The 7,106-nt window shown below is 43.4% G+C and overlaps 1 protein-coding gene across 2 annotated transcripts in view; it reads right to left on the reverse strand.

Annotated features, from left to right (window-relative positions):
* Nucleotides 1–5,292: 5,292 nt before the first annotated feature.
* Nucleotides 5,293–7,106, reverse strand: part of LOC144792385 (aldehyde dehydrogenase family 3 member B1-like) — a 277,000-nt gene continuing 275,186 nt past the window's right edge. The window contains exon 10 of one of the 2 annotated variants that reach the window (XM_078667363.1): nt 5,293–7,106. This exon is cut by the window's right edge and continues 2,677 nt beyond it. The gene's annotated coding sequence lies outside the window, so the exon portion shown is untranslated. The other variant, XM_078667364.1, reaches the window with a different exon arrangement.

A 7,106-nucleotide genomic window follows, 5' to 3' on the forward strand; every position in this document is an offset into this window, starting at 1 on the left:
CACTGTGCCCCATGGGAACAGTCCAACCTGAGCCGCCAAGCCAGGTCCTCCCTGGACTGGAAACAAGCATCCTAGGACCGGTTTCGGGCTTTAAGCCCTCATCAGTCAGGATAGCTTGATTCCAGTGGCATGGAGAGCATGGGACTCACGTCTGAGCATACCTATCGACTCGGGTCTCAAATGCAAAAACAACAGTTGATGGACAGAATGCAGAACAATGTCATACATTCACCCCAGTTCAGAGATCTGGGCCTAAATCCATTGTGGTTTTGCTCACCATGCCATTCCAGTTTGAACCCAGCCATATGAAAATCAGTCTTGACCCTGTGCCCCATGGGAACAGTCCAGCCCGAACTGCCAAGCCAGGTCCTCCCTGGACAGGAAACAAGCATCCTAGGACCGGTTTCGGGCTTTCAGCCCTCATCAGCCAGGATCAGCCAACAATAAATGGCATTTGTAAATGTTGCCCCAAATGCCATCAGTAAATTGTAGCAGGGCCAGGTGTGGTGAGTGTGAAATGTCCCAGCCTAAAACCTTCGACAGGCACGTAATGACAACCCGCCAGAATCTAGAAAGTGTTGTACACTGCCATACGGTGTGCATAAGGGTACTGTCTGAGGCTTGGCAGCGCAGGCAGGGTCTATAATCTAAGACTAGACTATGTGAATTATCGAGTTTCATTATGGGAAACAAGGGATTATTTATAGGTGAGGTGCAATTCTCTATCACAACCTGGTATTCAAGTTAATCCAGGATCTCCCTGACTGGTTTCTTTGCCTCATGTTTAATCGGCTATAGTCTTTGTGGTTGAGGAATTGATTTTAATGGGATTTCGTGCTGAGGTGCCTCATTATCCCACCCAACATGACTGCGGTAAAGTGCAGGAGCTAACACTAATGCCCACTTCTGCGCGTATGAATTTCTAACTGATTCTGGTACGAGGTCGGGGAAAGCAGGTAAAATAGCTTCTTTCCCATTGGGCACTCCATTACGAACTCAGGTGGCCAATCCTTTTCGGCCAAAAGAATATCATAACCATATGTCAGGTTCTCCCAAAAGAGAACCTTTACCTTCCTGGGTGTGTCCCCTCCATTAGGAGCCTTATTTCGTTTCCACCGTGATAAGCTCACTCAGCGCTACTACCCCCAGATAATCCATAAGGTTCTGGCGCACTATTGTGATAATGCTGCGCTGTCCAGCATCATCACTGCCATTCCCCATTCAGAGTCCTCAGTAGCCTAGGCCTTTCTAATCTTAATCTGGACTACCTTTTTCTTCTTGAATTGAAGTTTTGAAGTCTTTAATTTGTCTTCTTAATTAACGATGTAGTTCAACGTGTCTCCTTTTTCAGCTTGACTCGCTCTTCCGATCTGCACTATGACACTCTTTCTCTCTCCGAACGCTTTTTGGATGACTCCTGAAAGGAACGAGAAGAACATGTAAGAAATCCTGATAGGTATCGGGATACTGATAATATTGTCAGTTTCTCCACTTGTGTTTTCTTTCGTTTTGTTCCTGTTGAGGAGACCCACCCTGTGACTGTGTTTTATTTTGTTTATTTATTTATTTGTCCCATTTCTAATTGAAGAATCGGGTGTTTGCTTAGAGTTATCTTTTGCAGAATTGCTCTTAAATATCGGTTTCCCAGGTCTGTCACCCAGATTATCTCTGCCAAGTGAGGCATCTTGATAATCTTTAGCATTTCTCACTAATTTTGTGCAGGAATGAATTCCCTCAGGCGTTGGCATAAAGCCACAGCTGCTGCCTCCTCTTTTATGTTACTCAACTGAATGTCTGATACCTGGGCAAGATTGCCAATCAGTTTCATCCCCAGATCTAAGGCAGGCTCTGCCTCATACTCATTCTAAATCAGTTTTAGTACGTCTGGTAAAACTGCTATAAAAGGAGTACCATGTGTTCTGGTATAAAATGCATCGAAGACTGTACCCCAAGCGACACAATCTTCTATCAGGAGAGCCATCCCCATTGGGAGGCAAATGGTCAGTATTCTGTGGGGTTATCCTGCAGACCTGCAGGGGTAAAAATTGTTTCAAGCTGTGCTGTTTTTTTGTCCTATCCAGAACTAGATTTGCTCCCGGCTGTTGGGAATCTTCCCCATAACGGCGTTTAGTGTTTGTGGGCTAATACCTGTAGTAACCACGTGTGGTTGTGTAGCCTGAGCAGCCCTTGCACATTGAACTGTAAATGTTCTCATTACGTATTGTGTAAGATTTCAGTACATTTTTACTAAATCTCTAGAGTGTATGCATTCCTGCTGCTGATAAAGTAACAATGACTGGATGCCGTGTATATGAAGTGAAGACCGGCCAAGTTAATCTTTTTCTGCCGAGTGGAAAGAGTCTTACTTGTTCCGTGGTATGGGGTAGGGTGCCTTTAAACCAATTAATGTGCTCTTGGTAAGTCAGTGGGACTTCTAAGTCCACGTATGACAAATACTCATCTGGTGGTTCAACTTCAATGTATTGATGAAATAACCTTGTGTGCGAGTCTGCAGGCAGCATCTTAACCCAAGAATAGAATACTTCTATTCTAAATGCTTCATGCGCCTCAACCACAATGGTAACATCTCCGCCCATTGCCGGGAGGCCATGTTGTAATAATTTCATGGTAACTGCCTGTCTGCAGTTTTCTGAAATATTTAGTTCAACTATCTGTTCTTCAAAGTTCTCACCTTGTTCGGTCATTGGCAGAGCAAAAGCAATCAGCTAATATTTTATAGACTTCTGGTTTGCACAATGTGGGAGCTTCTAATCCTCAAGCCTAATTTAACCTACAGCCACTACATAGGGTCTACCTACTCAGCTCAGGCGGATTTGTTCCCCTTCCCGCTACGGACATATCCAGTTAAAATGTGAGTAGAGGTCTCCTAGAAAGCATGACAGTTAAATAAGAGCCTAACCAACGTTGGCAAAACCATGTCATGTAGTTCCTACCAATCTGTAGAACCTGTGCATTGTTTGAGCAACATAAACTATGGGCATGGTGTCAAGACTGATTCTGGATACCCCACAAGATATGTTGGCCTATTGATCAGCTAGCTCACAGGGCCACTGTAACCTAACCGCCCCTAACCTAACTGGGAGCAAATAGTTTTCTGGCGACCACTGAACACGACAACCCTGAGGTATTGTGGAAACAGTACAGAACCTTTTGCTCAATCACTCATGCTTACTTATTCTCACAGATCTATACAGAGAATACACAGTGGGAAGTTATCAATAATATTTATTGAACCAATGTAATTCTTGCACAAAATACGTGTGCTGCCATGATTAGTAGACAGAAGCAGATAAACGTGATTACAAGCACCAAAAGGGTAAATAGTAAATCTTTTTCTACCATGCTGCTAATCAATTTATATATGCAGGGATGCAAGGCGGTGATCTAGCACACTCCTATGTGAACCCTACTCTAAGTGTACCGAGAGTGTGTAGGTGTAGAGCCATGAATCCCCCCCAACGATTGATCCAACCCCATTACCTGATGGGATAGAGTGAAGGACCCCGTCTTGGTCATGAACTGGACACCCCTCATGAGAAGTCCGACAACTGCATGGTGATTTCTCAGCATGCAAGGATCCTTGGTGTCTGCGGAAGTGCCTCCTCTGGTGATCTATCAGGATGCTCATCTTTTATAATAGAAAGCAGCCTTGCGATGTGTGCATAATTAGTGATGTTCTGGATATGTGGATAGCTTGTCACCCCGTGGATGAAGATAGTGATGACATTTGTACGTAGTGTGAAATGAGATCTTATACATGATGTTCAGGGCATTGTGATAATGTTGTGTGAAGCTAGATGTAAAATACGTTTCGTTTCAGAGAAACTAATCCAACATTGTTGTGCATGCAAATATGTGCAAAAGCTCACTGCTGGAAATGTTATTTGGGAGGACAATGTAAGAAATAAGCTGATTCGCTACATGGGCCTCGCTCGGGAATATAACACAACACCCCAACAGGCTCCTTGACCCTGTCGGAAGCCTCAGTCAGTCCCTCTGACCGCATTATAATGCGGCGGTCAGATGGCTATGCTGGATGTCGGCGGGACTGCCACCAACAGCTGGTCGGTGGTGGTCCCACAATCCTAAACAGGCCCTTACTGTTAAACTATTACCCCTTACCTTTTTATCTTATTTTACTCTGTTACCCTCACCCTCTGCTCTTACCAGTTAGCCATTATCCTTAACCCATTATTCAATCCTTAACCGTACCCATAATGATCTGTGTGCCCCCTTGCTCTTTACACCTTACCTTTAATACTTTACCTTTAAAGCCTTACTGTTAACCTATTACCTCTTGTCTTTTTACCTTATTGTTACCTGGTTAATCTCAACCTTTGTAAGGAAGTGAATTATTAGTTGGGTGGATGGTAGTCCACTGCAAGAAATAAATTGCAAACCTGTTTTGTACCAACAAATCTGTCTGTAATTTAAACTTAAGCTCAAGTCCTGGTATATTTGGCACAAAGTAGACAGGCTTAACTTAGAGAAAATGTGTAAAGCATTTGGAAGTACCAAATAGTTAAAAAAGTAAAATAAACCTACCTGTAACCTCTTACAATTAACCCCTTGTCCTTAACCCTATCTTTAGACCCTCAACCTTTTACCTATAACTCTAACTTTAGTTAACTTATTACCCTTGTAAATTAACCTCTCTCCCCTTACTCCCCCTATTACCCTTAACTCAGTGTCCTCTCTCTTTTTACCCCTACCCCATGACTATTCTACTTACAATTAAATGACAAACAATGGGGTGGTCAGCATTGAAATCATAGTGCAGGGGGAAATGGTATGGCAATTTAAAGAATCCAAATGGTATGCTCTCACTGTATGGCAGAATAGTAAGACCTTAATGATCTGCAGTGCATGACAAAGATGCCTGATCTCAAGGAGGATAGGATCTACTACTTGAACCCCCAACAGTTCCCTGAAATAACAGCAAACAATTTCAATAAGATGTCCTCCAGAAATATACTCTATAAAAAAACACACAAGTGTTCCAGGTTAGAAGATTAGGCTCTTAGCTGAAACCATAACATGTCAAAGATTAGGAACATACAGAATACGAGGTTTATATATGTGTCTGCTCACATGGACGCTATCAAGAGAATTTTAAAATCTATAAGCACTGGTCTACAGTTGTTTCAGATGCTAGAACCCAAATAGATAGGAATTTATGGAAAACACGCCAGTGTATCCAGCTGAGAAAACCAGTACAAAACAAGAAAAAGTTGTGAACCAAAAATATGCAAAACTGTTTATTAATTTCAAATAATAAATCATTTATTTCAGAAAGGTAACAGATTCTATATTTACCAAAACAAACACCAATACAGATTTACCTAAAATATAAAAAACGAGCAATCTGTCCAAACTGGCTGAATAAAACGTACAAACATTACACTTTCATAATAATATTCAAACATGCATTGTCTTTTAGCACGCAATGGTATAGAAAAGTGTTGCCCATAAGGATTGCCAGTAGGGTAGAGCTCATAACAACAGCACATACGTAACTATATTAAATTATTTGTGCATATTAAAACCGAGGGAGAGGTTTTCTGCTGGAAGCCTGTTGCGACTGGAACAAAAAACCTACTCAGCAACATAGCCAGATACACCGGTTTTCAAACTTGGGGCCAATTACGATGGCGGTCGGATGAGCGTCCGGCTGCCATTGTATTGGGATGGAGACCGTACGACATGTAGTCGGCAGCATCACCTGACTTATTACAATGCGACCGGCGTAAAGGCGATCATAAACATGCCTTTTTCAAGTGCAGCATGAGCTGCGGCCCAGAAAAAGGCGGCAGCACAAGCCGCAACTAAAAAAGGCATGTTTTTAAACATCCATGCACTGTGTGCCAGGCACAATGATGTGCACATCTATGCACCCTGTGTGGCCCACAATGGGGGACACCACATGTGACCCCCCTGGGCTGATAGCAGTGGCCCACGGGGGACAGGGCCCTGCTAGAGTGCTCAAAGTCCCATTCCGTCTGCCTCTACATGGCGGTCACACCGCCATGTAAAAGGCAGATGGAAAAGGGATATTGTAATCCCTACAGCGGTGCCTCCGCAGGCATGCCCCCATTGTAGGGATTACAGTCGGACCGATGCCCCACGGGCTCCTTGAGCAGGTCGGAGGAGTCTGTCGGTCCCTCCGCCCGCTGAGTTCCAACCAACCGCATCAGTATGTGGTCTGCAGCCTCGGATGTCGGACGGACCGTCAGCCTATTGGTGACGATATGGCCGACATCATAATTGGGCTTTTAGTGAGGGATAATTATATTTCAAGGCTATTTTTGGAAAACAAGTCTTTTTTGGGGGTTCATATGCATGTTTCAAAAGTGACTGTGTAGATGTCATGTAATGTCAACAGGAAATAGGGTTAAAAATGTCAAGGGGGTAATAAATGAATAGTGGAAACAGAACGTATGTGCCAACAAACCATTTACTCCAATGATAGTCATGGTGAATAGGACCTTCCCCCACCAACAATCTGGTGCAGATCTAGTTAAGGACCACTCCACCCACTCACTACCACCACCAAGGTTTCTCTTTCCAACTCAGATAGCTCATAGGCTGAGAACCCTCACATTCAAGCTTATATACCCTATAAGAAGCTGGAGCCTTGCCTTTCAAGCTCATGCAAATTACAGGCAGGTGGAAACTTTCAAGCTCACGCAAGCTCCAGACAAGTAGTGACTGGCCTTTCAAGCTTGGGCAGCCATCAAGCATATGAAGAGAGGAGGTTTTCTCCAGTTATCAACATACAGGAGGATACATAGATGCAAAGGCTGGCTCTTTTACCCTTATGGCTAAAGACCAACAGACACACATACATTGATCAATCGCTCTGAAGTGTTAAGACACCAGTGCCAGACATGAGAGAAAGGTGCTCTATGAAAGGTAGTTCAAATCAGTGTTTAAAACCCCTTTTTAATGTTCAGAACTCCCTACACTATAAGCACGCACCTTTCACTATTGGGCCTACAACTATCAAAGGGAGAAGCCTTGCACTGCTGAAATCAACACTAAAGAAATTATAAGCCTTTATTAATCTGCCGGAAAGAAAGGGAATG

The sequence above is a fragment of the Lissotriton helveticus genome, chromosome 11 (assembly GCF_964261635.1).
Source record: "Lissotriton helveticus chromosome 11, aLisHel1.1, whole genome shotgun sequence".
Lineage (NCBI taxonomy): Eukaryota > Metazoa > Chordata > Amphibia > Caudata > Salamandridae > Lissotriton > Lissotriton helveticus.